The following is a 13326-nucleotide window of genomic DNA, read 5'->3' as shown; positions in this document are numbered from 1 at the left end:
CATTCATCAGGCTGACATAGCACAGATTAAGGCAGCTGGGAAGTGAACAGGAAACCACATTTCTCCCATAGACACACTGAAGTTGTAATGTGTCAAGGAACCCACTTCTAAGGGTGACTGCTGCTTTATTACTCTTGGAGAAACCTTCTGGAAGAGCACTGTCAGAAATGTTGCTGTTTGAAATCATCAGGAAGAATGAGACATCCTGCTCTACCTGGAGGGTCCAAGTCACTTTGACATGACAAGCAGCCTCAGTTTCCAACCCACGTGCAGAACTTCATTTAAAGCATTTCTGGATACACCCATTCACATCTATCAAAACTTTTAGTCTCTAAGTACATAAGCCCCTGGGTCTGTTCTGCTGTCCAGACCTGATACTGACTATTGGCACGCATCCCTCTTTTGCCTTCAGCCTGTAAAAACTTTATTACCTTTAAATTCCTCCACCCCTCCCCGCAAACCTGCTAACTTCATCTTTGTTTGGTGAGGCATCTCAGGGCTCCATGGGTGTGTGGTCTCCCCCATGGCAACGAGCCAATAAATCGGACTTTGTCCAATGATGGTTTTGTACTGGAGATATTTGATTGGGCTAAGACAGGGCACAGCTAACCTTATGAGCTTGGTCAGGCCATCCAACCTCTTTACCTCATCTGTAAAGTGGAGGAAATTCTCTACCTGGCCTTTATTGTGCAATGCAGGGGTATGGATCAAATGGGATCATGTATGTGAGAGCTCTTCATGGGTAGAACCATACGTACAGCGTTATCCATTGGAACTAGCACTTTGAACAAAGAGGTTCCAAAATAGAATTTTTAGTGCAGATGACACACATTTCAGCACATGTGACCCAGCTACCTTGTTTTAGCCCTTATGTTTTAGAGCATGAGTTTCAGGTTCAGCTGGATATGGACACTCTTATTTCCTGGCAGCATGTCTTTGAGTGGGTTATTGAACCTCATGGAGCCAATTCCTATGTAGACTAGGAATGATAATATCTGCTTCATACTATGGTTCAAAGGGTAACGTGAGGGAAGAGTCATACTGTACCAGGCACATAGGAGCACTCAATATGTGTTCATTTCCTGCATCGATGGTTCAAGGGAATCAGGCCACGTTTCCCCTTCTAATGTCCACATTGCCAGGCACCAGGCAACCATTATTTCCTTTAAAAAAATTGCTGTTTGGGGCTTCCCTGGTGGCGCAGTGGTTGAGAATCTTCCTGCTAATGCAGGGGACACGAGTTCGAGCCCTGGTCTGGGAAGATCCCACATGCCGCGGAGCAGCTGGGCCCGTGAGCCACAATTACTGAGCCTGCGTGTCTGGAGCCTGTGCTCCACAACAAGAGAGGCCGCGATAGTGAGAGGCCCGCGCACAGCGATGAAGAGTGGCTCCCACTTGCCACAACTAGAGAAAGCCCTCGCACAGAAACGAAGACCCAACATAGCCATAAATTAAAAATAAATAAATAAATAAATAAAAATTAAAAAAAAAAAAAAAAAAAAATTGCTGTTTGGAGAGCAGGACCAAATAACTTGATTCTGGCTTTAAGCAGAACAATGGCAGCAATGGTACAGGGTTAGAGATTGGTTTGTGGCCTCTTTGCAATGTAATTAGCTTCCTCCATGGTGGATGGCATATCTGGTTGGTCAGATTACTTTCTTCTGGGAGTTCTTTCATTTATCCTCCTATTTGTGATAAGGGATTTATTCACCAAAACAATCTCATATAGTGCTTTACTCTGGTCTTTGCTTGTTACTCCAAAAATTACAGAAGGTAGGCAAGAAGAGCACAAACCATCTCAACCGCAGTTGCTTGGAAAATTCCGTCGCCTTTTTAGACAAGTTATTGCCTATCTTTTGTGGAGAAAAGGTCAATGCCTTATTTTTAAATATCTGACAGCAGCGCACATCATCTTTAAAACAATAATTCCAGAAATACCAGGATTGCATTTAACGTGAATGAACTTAGTTTCATGAGGTTGGTTTTCTCCTCTCATTAATTTCTTTGCCGTGGAAATTGTTTAGCAATGAGACCTGTTGTACTAAGTAAAATAACTCAACAGAATGACAAGGAAAAAACAACTCTGCCACTTTCAAATTTAACAACAAATTTTTAGAACCTGGTTTAGAAAATGGAAGCAAGGAATCCCACTATTTGCAGAATTTTTTTATTCTATTTTGTTACATACAAATTTTCTAAATTATCCTGATTAATGGATCCTATGTTGATTTTTGGTCAAGTTCATATTGATTTACCTAGGGGAAAGGATCAAAAAGTAAAGTTCAATGAAATAAATATTATTGAATACCTACTCTGGGTACCATGGTGGGAAGTGCTGGAAACATCCAAAGGAGACAGGTCTGACCTCATGGAACTCAGTCCAGGAGGGAGGCAGTCATAAATCAACTATCACAGAACGAAGAGGCAGGGATTATAATGGTGCTGGAGCAAAAGACTACGGAGCAGCGTAGACAAACTTTTTCTGTAAAAGGGCAGAGAGAAAATATTTTAGGCTTTGCAGGCCACCTTGTCTCAGTGGCGGCTACTCAGCTCTGCTGCTATCACAAAAAGCAGCCATAGAGGGACTTCCCTGGTGGCGCAGTGGTTGAGAATCTGCCTGCCAACACAGGGGACATGGGTTCGGGCCCTGGCCTGGGAAGATCCCACATGCCGCGGAGCAACTAAGCCCGTGCGCCACAACTACTGAGCCTGCGCTCTAGAGCCTGCGAGTCACAACTACCGAAGCCCGCGAGCCACAACTACTGAAGCCCGCGTGCCACAACTACTGAGCCTGCACTCTAGAGCCCACGAGCCACAACTGCTGAGCCCGCATGCCTAGAGCCTGTGCTTCGCAACAAGAGAAGCCACCGCAGTGAGAAGCCCACACACTGCAACGAAGAGTAGCCCCCGCTCACCGCAACTAGAGAAACCCTGCGTGCAGCAATGAAGACCCAACACAACCAAAAATAGGTAAATTAATTCATTTTTAAAAAAAGAGAAAAGGTTGTCGTTTATTAAAAAAAAAAGGCCATAGATAACCCATAAATGAGTCAGCATGACTGTATTTTCAGTAAAACTTTATAGACACTGAAATTTGAATCTCATATAATTTTCATGTGTCATGAAGTTTTATTTCTTCTTCGGATTGTTTTCAAGCACTTAAAAATGTAAAACTCATTCTTAGCTTACAAAAACAAGTGGTGGGCTGGATGTAGTTTGCAGGTTATTTAGGGCCAAAGATGATTATTTGTAATAATTTACTAGAATAATTTGATAATATTTCAGTAGATTTTAGAGTGTTATCCAGTTAGACTTCAAGCTCTGTATATAGCACCCTGGTTCTGTTGCTTATTTCACTTTATAAGCATCTTTTCAAGAGATGCAGAAGACATTTTCCCATCAATTGTGTGGTCCTTGCAATTCTGGAGACATGTGGGAGGGGTAACAAGGAGATGAGGTCGGCTTCTTTTGCATAATACTAAGTAGCAGTGCATTCAGTCAAATATAAATTAGGCATCTAACACCAAAGTCTAGAAAACAGAGCTTGGCAATTACCTGCTGGTATTTAGAAAACAAAAATGGCCAAACTGGATAATTCCACTGAAAGACAATTTGTTAGTCTAAATCCTTTGAGTTGATAAAGGAAATGTTTGTGCCCGAGCTTTGAACCCAGGCATAGCATTTTGCCAGCTGCCTGACCTTGAGCCTGGAGGGTATGGGAGACTGTGGACCCCAGAGCAACAGACCAGAAAAACAGCTGATGGTGGGCTGAAACCTTTTCGGTGAGGGACTCACCTATACCATTTGCATGCAACTGACAGCCTCCATGAGTCAGCTCAGTTCCTAAAACCCACCAGCGTAGTTGGCTTGCTAAGGGCTCCTGTGTAACCCACCAAACCTAAACTGAAGCCAAGGCTTGTCTACACTGACCAATCAGTTTCCTTGAGAAACTGTGACTTTTTTTCTAACACAGTGTTGTAGGTCAATTACACTTCAAAAGCAAACAAAAGAACATACAAACAAACAGTGAAATATGGGTCAGATTTGTAGTTACGGGGGGGTGGAAGGTGGGGCGATTGGATGAAAGCAGTTAAAAGGTACTGCAAACTTCAGGTTGTAAGATAGGTACTAGGGATGTAATGGACAACATGATAAATATAATTAACACTGCTGTATGCTATATATGAAAGTTGTTAAGAAAGTAAATCCTAAGAGTTCTCATCACACAAAAAATTTTTTTCTATTTCTTTAATTGTATCTATATAAGATGATGGATGTTCACTAACCTTACTGTGATAATCATTTCATGATATATGTCAAATCATTATGCTGTACACCTTAAACTTATACAGCGCTTTAAGTCCATTATATCTCAATAAAACTGGGAAAAAATTAATTACCATTATAAAAAAAAAAGAAGAAGTACTTGTTAAAGTGTATTTCTTTCACTGGGCCCACCCCCAGAGTTGCTTATTCAGAAGGTCTGGGGTGTGGCCTGTGAGTTCTCATTTCTAAATTTCCAGGTGCTGCTAATGCAGCCCATCTGGGACCACATTTTGAAAATTACTACCTTATTTGTCTATGGGTTATTTTTTGACAGTTAAACTGAATATCTCATCCCACAGAGCCTAATCTATGTTGGATCAGACTCTCCCAGCCTTATTTGGCACTAAATGCACTTTAACACTCACCTTATTACCATCTTTAATTTTCCTTTACTGGAGGAGTTATTTATTCATGTATTTTCCTCACACTTTCTTTTGCTGACATGATCTTCCTCCCTCAAAGAAAAAGAATAAATACATAAAATGGAACCATTCTGCCCTTTGAAAAAAAATTAAGATGCTACTGCAACTCTTTAAAAATAGTATGTTAAAAATACACACCAGACAAGATTTTTAATAAATTTAAATTTAATCATGAGCTTCCCCAAACAAGAAAGAACTCTGTGAAAATTATGGCTTATGAATCTGATCTTTTAGATTTCTTTAGGAAAATCTGTTCAAATCACAGCCACATCAGCATTACTGGAAATGTTTGAATAGAAACCAGATTGTAAAAACCACATGGATCCAGCCCACATACATGAGAAAGTGGAAAGGCAGACAGTGAGTAAGGGGGATTATTGCTACTCCAACGATTAGTACTTGTGAGGGGGAGGAGCAGAAGGGCCCCCCCCCCACCTCTCTATGCCATTCTTGTCATCTGGGTCCCCAAAGTAGCATTGCTTAAGCCCAGAATGAACACAGTCTCTAGAAAAAATTCTCCTTCAGCTTTTGGTCTTCACTCCTCTAATTTCTGGGGCTCAAATTCAGTCCTAGGATCCAGGAACAGACGGTAGGTCTTTAATTCCATTGTCCCCTACAACCACAGTTTTAACTGAAAATGGAGAATCGGTAAATAAGTGGCAGTATCAAGACTATATGATTATCTGTATCCAGTATGGTATCAGCGCTGAGTGTGGATGCTGGAGCGTGAGGCCTTGGTCATCACCTTGTGCATCTGCCTTACGGGATGCATCCCCAGGTGTTGGCTCATTTCTAAGCGTGTGAGTGTGTGTGTATATATCTGACGCGGTGTGTCTCCAGGTGTATCGGGGTCCAACATGGACTCAAAAGGCTGACCCTGGACGCCCCGGTGGGACGCGTTAGAGCGTGGGCGCCCTTCTGGCTCCCGGCGTGTGCCCAGGTGTGCGCGCGGCCCGCGCAGGCAGGTACACGGTCCCTCCTCCAGGGGGCGCCGCCGGGGGCGGCCTCCCGGGGCGGCCGCGCCAGCCTCGGCCAGGATTTCCGCTCCGCCGCCCGGGCTCTCTCTCCCCGACGGCGCCGCGCTCCGAGGCAGGTGAGGCGCTGGGCTCGGGCCGAGCCGGGGCCCCTGTCCCCGCCCCCGCCGCGAGGGTGCCCTAGAGCCCCCGGGGACTCGGGGTGTTGCTGCCGGCGCGTCGCGCCAGGGCAGAGTCGGTGGCCCGCGTGAGTCGGCGAGGGAGGGGGGGGAATGGAGCGGGGAGGGACGGCGTTGGGGGGCCGAGGGGCGGGGGCAGAGCCTGGGCTGTGAAGGGACGCGGGCGCCTGCGGGACCAGCTGGAAGGGAGGGGACACGGGGCCGCTACGCGCGTCCACACGTTGCTCCGCGCAGCGCGAGGCAGACGCCACCGCCAGAACGACGCGGGGCAGGAAGAGTTGGGAACTGCCTTCAGGTGTGCACGCTGCCCCTTCCCAGTAAGGAAGAAGCGATGACCATTTAGAAGGTAGTTTTAAAAGGATTTCGCAGTATAATGAGGCTGACGCTTTAGAGAAATTCTGTTTTGAACTGGAGATTCTTGTTTGCGAGGAGACCAGAAGCTGCAAAAGAAAAAAACAAAGAACTTCTGGCGTTTGTCAGTTTCTGAGCTCAGGTTTCTTTGGAGCCGTTAGTGACACAGCTGAGTTTTTGGAGAAATTTCTCTTACTGTCTTGATTACGAAATATGGTTATTGAGCTTTCACTCTGTTGGCCGAAGAGAGCACCGCAGCTGTACTGGAAACCCTAAATAGGTGCACGGTTTTTTGAACACAACTTTCTGACCCCAGGCTGTTAATATTGAACTGATAAGAAAATAAGACTTGTGGCCACGTCTTCTCAAAGCAGGTTATTAATTTTGCTCAATGTCCCAGGGAGAAATCCTGTATTAAAAGCTAAAGTGTCTCTCTAAGGGTGTGGAGAAAAGGGAACCCTCTTGCACTGTTGGTGCGAATGTAAATTGATACAGCCACTATGGAGAACAGTGTGGAGGTTCCTTAAAAAAACTAAAAATAGAACTACCATATGACCCAGCAATCCCAGTACTGGGCATATACCCTGAGAAAACCATAATTCAAAAGAGTCATGTACCACAATGTTCATTGCAGCTCTATTTACAATAGCCAGGACATGGAAGCAACCTAAGTGTCCATCAGCAGATGAATGGATAAAGAAGATGTGGCACATATATACAATGGAATATTACTCAGCCATAAAAAAATGAAATTGAGTTATTTGTAGTGAGGTGGATGGACCTAGAACCTGTCATACAGAGTGAAGTAAGTCAGAAAGAGAAAAACAAATACCATATGCTAACACATATATGGAATCTTAAAAAAAAAAATGGTTCTGAAGAACCTAGGGGCAGGACAGGAATAAAGAGACAGACGTAGAGAATGGACTTGAGGACGTGGGGAGGGGGAAGGGGAAGCTGGGACGAAGTGAGAGAGTGGCATGGACATATATACACTACCAAATGTAAAATAGATAGCTAGTGGGAAGCAGCCGCATAGCACAGGGAGATCAGTTCGGTGTTTTGTGACCACCTAGAGGGGTGGGATGGGGTGGGTGGGAGAGAGATGCAAGAGGGAGGAGATATGGGGATATACGTATGTGTATAGCTGATTCATTTTGTTATAAAGCAGAAACTAACACACCATTGTAAAGTAATTATATGCCAATAAAGATGTTAAAAAAAAAACCCAAAAAACTGAAGGGCCTCTAAATCAGTTGGATTGACCAATATAAAGAGTAGGTCTTTTTTTTATATATAAATTTATTTATTTATTTATTTTTGGCTGTGTTGGTTCTTCATTGCTGCACGCAGGCTTTTTCTGGTTGTGGCGAGTGGGGGCTATTCTTCATTGTGGTGCGCGGGCTTCTCATTGCGGTGGCTTCTCTTGTTGCGGAGCACAGGCTCTAGGCGCGCATGCTTCAGTAGTTGTGGCTCATGGGCTTAGTTGCTCCACGGCATGTGGGATCTTCCTGGACCCAGGCTCGAACCCGTGTTCCCTGCATTGGTAGGTGGATTCTTAACCACTGTGCCACCAGGGAAGCCCAAGAGTAGGTGTTACACACACGTTTTTTGTTTGTTTGTTTTATGGACTGAGTGTTTGTATCTTCCCCCCAAATGTTGAAGCCCTAACTCCCAATGTGATAGTATTTGGAAGTGGTGCCTTTGGGAGGATAATCAGGTATAGATGGGATCATGAGTGTGGAGTCCTTACGATAGAATTAATGATTTTTTTAAAAAGTTTTATTTATTTATTTATTTATGGCTGTGTTGGGTCTTCGTTTCTGTGCGTGGGCTTTCTCCAGTTGCGGCAAGCGGGGGCCACTCTTCATCGCGGTGCGCGGGCCTCTCACTATCGCGGCCTCTCTTGTTGCGGAGCACAGGCTCCAGACGCACAGGCTCAGTAGTTGTGGCTTACGTGCCTAGTTGCTCCGCGGCATGTGGGATCCTCCCAGACCAGGGCTCGAACCCGTGTCCGCTGCATTGGCAGGCAGACTCCCAACCACTGCGCCACCAGGGAAGCCCACACACACGTTTTTATGTAGTTTTTCCTGTAATTGAAGACATTCTCCCTGGTCTCAATTAATTGAAATGCTAATATGGAGAGCCCCCGCAGGTTGCCCACATTTTCCCAAAATGCCTTGTTTTCCTGAACTGACTCCCAGGAGACGCCAGAAGTTCCTGAATAAGCAGACTGCCCGGGTAGAGAGCATTTGTATTTCAAACGCAGAGTTTGCAAAGGTAAATTAATTTCTAATTGGTGGACCTTTGTACAGAAGTGTTTTAGACTAGCTGACCTCGAAAACAAGGGTGCTGACGATTAGCAATAGTCCTAGAGAAGGTGGTTATTCACGCTGGCCTTAGGTAGCCGGCAGCGGGAAGTATATAGAGTAGAGCAGGGATAGAAACCGGTACTGTTTAAGTTTTTTAATTACCTGTTCATTTCCCTCTTATTTTATGTAGTAAGATATCTTGAACGTTCCAATCTGGGTCAGCTCTTCCAAGTGGAGTCATTGAAGGGCTTTGTACCCACAGTCAGCGGGGCCTTTCCGAGGGGGTAGGGCAACCCCTGCAGGCGGGCGTGGAGGTGAGTGCTGCAGTGTTTGCAGACGGACTGGTCCCAAGGAAGGTGATAATAGGAGGACAAAGTTCAAGTGATCTTAGCAGTCTTTTCTAGAACCTTCTCCATCCGGAGGTAAACCTTAGATTAGAGATTTTATTAAGAGAGTGTTGGTTAAACAGGGCCAGCATCTTGTTTAACAGGAATTTGGTCTTTAATTGAAGGTCTCTCTGGTCAGTGAAACTGCCCAGGGCAAGTCAGCCTTCCCTTGGTTGGATCTGAGAGCTGTGTAGGCAGAGCTTACACTGTGAAAGGTGTTATTATTACCCTCCCTCCCCCCCACCCCGCCACACACAATGGGTTTACAGAGAAGACCAAGTTACTAGAAGTCTCGGGGTTTGTATGGCATCATGAGGTAATAGACATGGTCAATAGCTAAAATGTTAAGAAGGATGAAGCATAATAAATGCCCAAGGGCAGTTGGAGCCCAGGGAGATGAATTCCCTCCAGAGGACTTGGGGAGGTCACGTTTGGGCTTTACCTTGGGCCCGGAGTAGAATTTTTATAGGCAGAGGAGTGGAATGGGGGCGGGCATTCCTGGTGGTGGATGCCTGGAGCAAGGTAAGAAGCTTAAAAGGTTAAAAGGTAGCCATTGTGAGAGAGATGGGCGAAACCCTGTAAGGAGGGTGGGAGGCCTGCCTAGAGAGGCTGTCTGGAGATAAATTCTTTTTGATCAAAGCTCTGATTTCCCCCCCCCCTTTTTATTAAAGCAAATATAAAAGTAAAGGGAATAGTATAATGAACTTCCATATATCCATCAAATAGATTTAACAGTTGGTTAAAACGATTTCTCTTTTTGGCCATATCTGCTTTATCTTCTTGTTGAAGCAGTTTAAATTGCAGATAACAATATTCACCCCTAAGCAGTGTGGTGTGCACCTCCAGAAAAGGGCATTTTCTTGGATAAGCATAATACTATTGTCACCTCCTAATCAGATTGACAATAATTCCTTAATGTTTTCTAAAACCCCGTCCACAGATTTCCTTGATTGCCTCAGAAACGCACTTTTACTGTTGGTTTGTGTGAATCAGAATGGGCCACACGTGTGTTGAGTATCTATTGTCTCTTAATCCAGGACAGGGGGTTGGCAAACTTAATGAAAAGGGCCAGTTAACTAACCCTTTAGGCTTTTCAGGCCATGTGGGCTCCATTGCAGCCACTCAGCTGTGTTGTCCGACGGAAGCAGCCGTGGCTGGTACGAACGTGAATGAGCATGGCTGTGTTCCAATAAAATTTTGCTTTCAAAGTTTTTTTTTTTTTTAATAAATTTATTTATTTATTTATTGGAGGCGTTGGGTTTTCGTTGAGGTGCCCGGGCTTCTCATTCCAGTGACTTCTCTTGTTGTGGAGAGTGGGCTCTAGGTGCGCGGGCTTCAGTAGTTGTGGCACACAGGCTCAGTAGTTGTGGCTCACGGGCTCTAGAACGCAGGCTCAGTAGTTGTGGCGCATGGGCTTAGTTGCTCTGCGGTATGTGGGATCTTCCCAGACCAGGGCTTGAACCCGAGTCCCCTGCATTGGCAGGCGGACTCCCAACCACTGCACCACCAGGGAAGTCCGCTTTCAAAGTTTTTTTGTTTTAAACTCCACCAGCAGGCAGCAGTTATCCGAGGGCCAAAGTGTGCTGACCCTGGTCTCGAGCAGTGATTTACTGGTATTGCTCGGTTGGCTGTGGGTGGCTCTTATTCTGGATTTATTCAGCTTTCTGTATAGTGTGGTTTAGCTTGTTCCTCTGTCCCCTGTATCTCCTGTAAACTGGAAGGTAGATCTAAAGGCTTAATTAGAGTCAGAGTCACCATTCATGGCAAGTATACTTCAGATGTGGTTTGGTGGTTCGAATTTTTTTTTTAATAAATTTATGGCTTCAAAAGACTCGGAAACCCGCATTCAGGAAGCTCCATATTCCTAAAATAAGCTTTGCCTGATGGCTGAAGATATGCTTTCTTTCCGTTCTCATTTTCCTTACTTGAAGGAGAGGACGTAGCTGCTATTTCTCAAGAAAGTCCAGAACTTTGAACCCCTGTGCTAGGCCAGTGCGAGCTTACTGCTCTTTTGGGCATCCTGCGGACCCTCGGGCTGGTGGGTCCTGTTTCTGCACTGAATGGCGGTTCCTTCCATGGCCCACCCCCAAGGTCTGAGATGCCATCCAAGGGGCTGGGTGAAGTGCTCTTGTCTTTTAAGCCCCTCGTCTCTTAAACACTCGGCTTTCTTCACTCATCTTCCTCTTCCTCTCACCCCTGGCAGGACTGAGAACTGGATACTTGTCCATGGGCTTCTGGTCACGCTGTGAGGCGGGACGGCTTCTGGTGTCCTGTTCAGAAGGATTCTGAGGTCAAACGCTTTTCAGACTCAGACTCACTGTGATGTGAGATTCCAGGGCAACGCAGTTTTGAAGAACAAGCTTACAGGTGAGAATTGTTTTTTCCTCTGTTCTGGAGTGTTTGCTGTTCCTAAACTGTAGAGCACCAGAGGAAGTATGTTGATAAGAGTGTCAGTTGGAAGTCCTGTCTTTTTGTCTTTTAGGAATATTAGGGAAACTGTCTGTTCTTCCCTGAACACATTTTTCCAGATAATGTGCCTTTGGTCTTTTTCTTACTGATTTGTAAGAATTCTTTATACATTGGGGGTGCTATTCTTTTGTCATATATGTTACAACTACTTCCCCATTTTTTTTTTTTTTTACTTTGTTTACAGTACTTATACTCTGCAGAAACATTTAATTTTAACATAGGGAAAAAAATGTCAGTCTCCCCTTTACAGTTTCCTTGTTTTGTGTTTTGCTTAGAAAGACCTGCCCATTTCAAGATCTTTTTTTAAAAGTCTGTGTTAACACAGATAAATGACGAAAACTAGGAACATGTGATTCTGAAAAAGAAGGATACTGAAGGGGGCTCTTTCTACCAAAGAGTATAATATTTTGGCTTTAAGATGGGCCCTACATTGATAAGTCTTGAAGTTGGGAGATGGGTATTGGGGGAATCATTATATCATTATTTCTGTATATATTTGACTTCCCAAAATAAAAAAGTTTTCTGAAAAAAAAGAATAGTAGGTGGAAAAGCCATTTTGTCCCATTCATTCATATTCAGCAACTATTATCTACTGTGTGCTGAATACTGGGAGTATTTTGTTAATAAAGGCACAAGATCTCGGAACTTATATTTCTCACATAAGAGGCAGATGTTAATGTCATGGTTGAGGACACAACTCCTGTGTCAGACTGCCTGGCTTCAAAACCTGGCTCTGCCACGTACTGGCTGGGTGATTTTGAACTTTTTAATTTAAAACATGCGGGATAATGATCGTGTCTACCTGATAGGGTTTTGGGGAGGCACGAATGGGAAAACGCACGACAATTCCTTTGCGTGGTACTTAGCATTTAGTAAATGCTCAAGTGTAAACTCTGAGGAAGAGAATACGGTAACTTCAGTCGAGCCAGGACCACGGGAGAGGAGCAGCTGCTGAGAGATGTATGGAGTGGGGTCATGACCTCACCTGGGCTGCCTGAGTAGGGTTGGGAGAACTGTTCAGAGGAGCAGACTTCCGAGTGGAGATGTGAGACGTGGAAAACACGTCTTTTAATCAAAAGTGCCTTCCTTTGTGGCGGAATGAGGAGGGCAAGGTGACAGCAGAGAAAGGGCCCAGGCGAGGGCTTGGCGACTGGAGGAAGCAGGTTTGACTTTGTCTTAGTTTCCTGGTGCTGCCAGAGCAAGTGCCACCAACTCCATGGCCTGAAACCACCCAGATTGATTGTCCTGTTCTTCAGGGCGGGAGTCCAGCTGGGTGTCACTGGGCTGAAATCAGGGGCTGTGTCCCCTCCTGGAGGCTCGAGAGGAGAATGTGTTTTCTCGACTCTGCATCTCCCACTTGAGGGGGAGCACCGCTGCGTCCCTCGGACACCCCCTCCCGCCCCAGGCCCCGCCCGCTCACAGGTCCCCGCACCCAGCCAGGAGAGCGGCTGGGTAGTTTTGGTGATGAAACTGCTCTATATGGTTACAGGAATCAATCAACTTTAAAACTCATAGAATTATACAACAAAAAAGGTCATTTTACTTTATATAAATTCAAATAATAATAATAATAAAGAATGAAAGCATGAGAGCATGCAACTATTGTAAAACGCTGAGTTAAAAATAGAAGGTAAACATAAGAATAAGAGCATTCTGAATTAAGCTAAGATGGCACAATCCACTATTATTATTTATTTATTTATTTATGGCTGTGTTGGGTCTTCGTTTCTGTGCAAGGGCTTTCTCTAGTTGTGGCAAGCGGGGGCCACTCTTCATCGCCGTGCATGGGCCTCTCACTGTCGCGGCCTCTCTTGTTGCGGAGCACAGGCTCCAGACGCGCAGGCTCAGTAATTGTGGCTCACGGGCCCAGTTGCTCCGCGGCATGTGGGATCCTCCCAGACCAGGGC

General features: G+C 45.0%; 1 protein-coding gene across 11 annotated transcripts in view; it reads left to right on the top strand.

Annotated features, from left to right (window-relative positions):
- The window catches only part of GGACT (gamma-glutamylamine cyclotransferase), a 59477-nt gene that overhangs the window by 2646 nt on the left and 43505 nt on the right, over positions 1-13326 (top strand). For 7 of the 11 annotated variants that reach the window (XR_005017152.1, XM_036831160.1, XM_036831159.1 and 4 more), the window contains exons 1-2: positions 5808-5969; positions 11154-11317. The gene's annotated coding sequence lies outside the window, so the exon portion shown is untranslated. Of the gene's footprint in view, positions 1-5781; positions 5970-6161; positions 6248-11153; positions 11318-13326 lie in introns of those variants that run through there. The other 4 variants (XM_036831153.1, XM_036831154.1, XM_036831156.1 and 1 more) reach the window with 4 other exon arrangements.

The sequence above is a fragment of the Balaenoptera musculus genome, chromosome 18 (assembly GCF_009873245.2).
Source record: "Balaenoptera musculus isolate JJ_BM4_2016_0621 chromosome 18, mBalMus1.pri.v3, whole genome shotgun sequence".
Lineage (NCBI taxonomy): Eukaryota > Metazoa > Chordata > Mammalia > Artiodactyla > Balaenopteridae > Balaenoptera > Balaenoptera musculus.
This window is presented reverse-complemented; position numbering and strand designations above follow the sequence as displayed.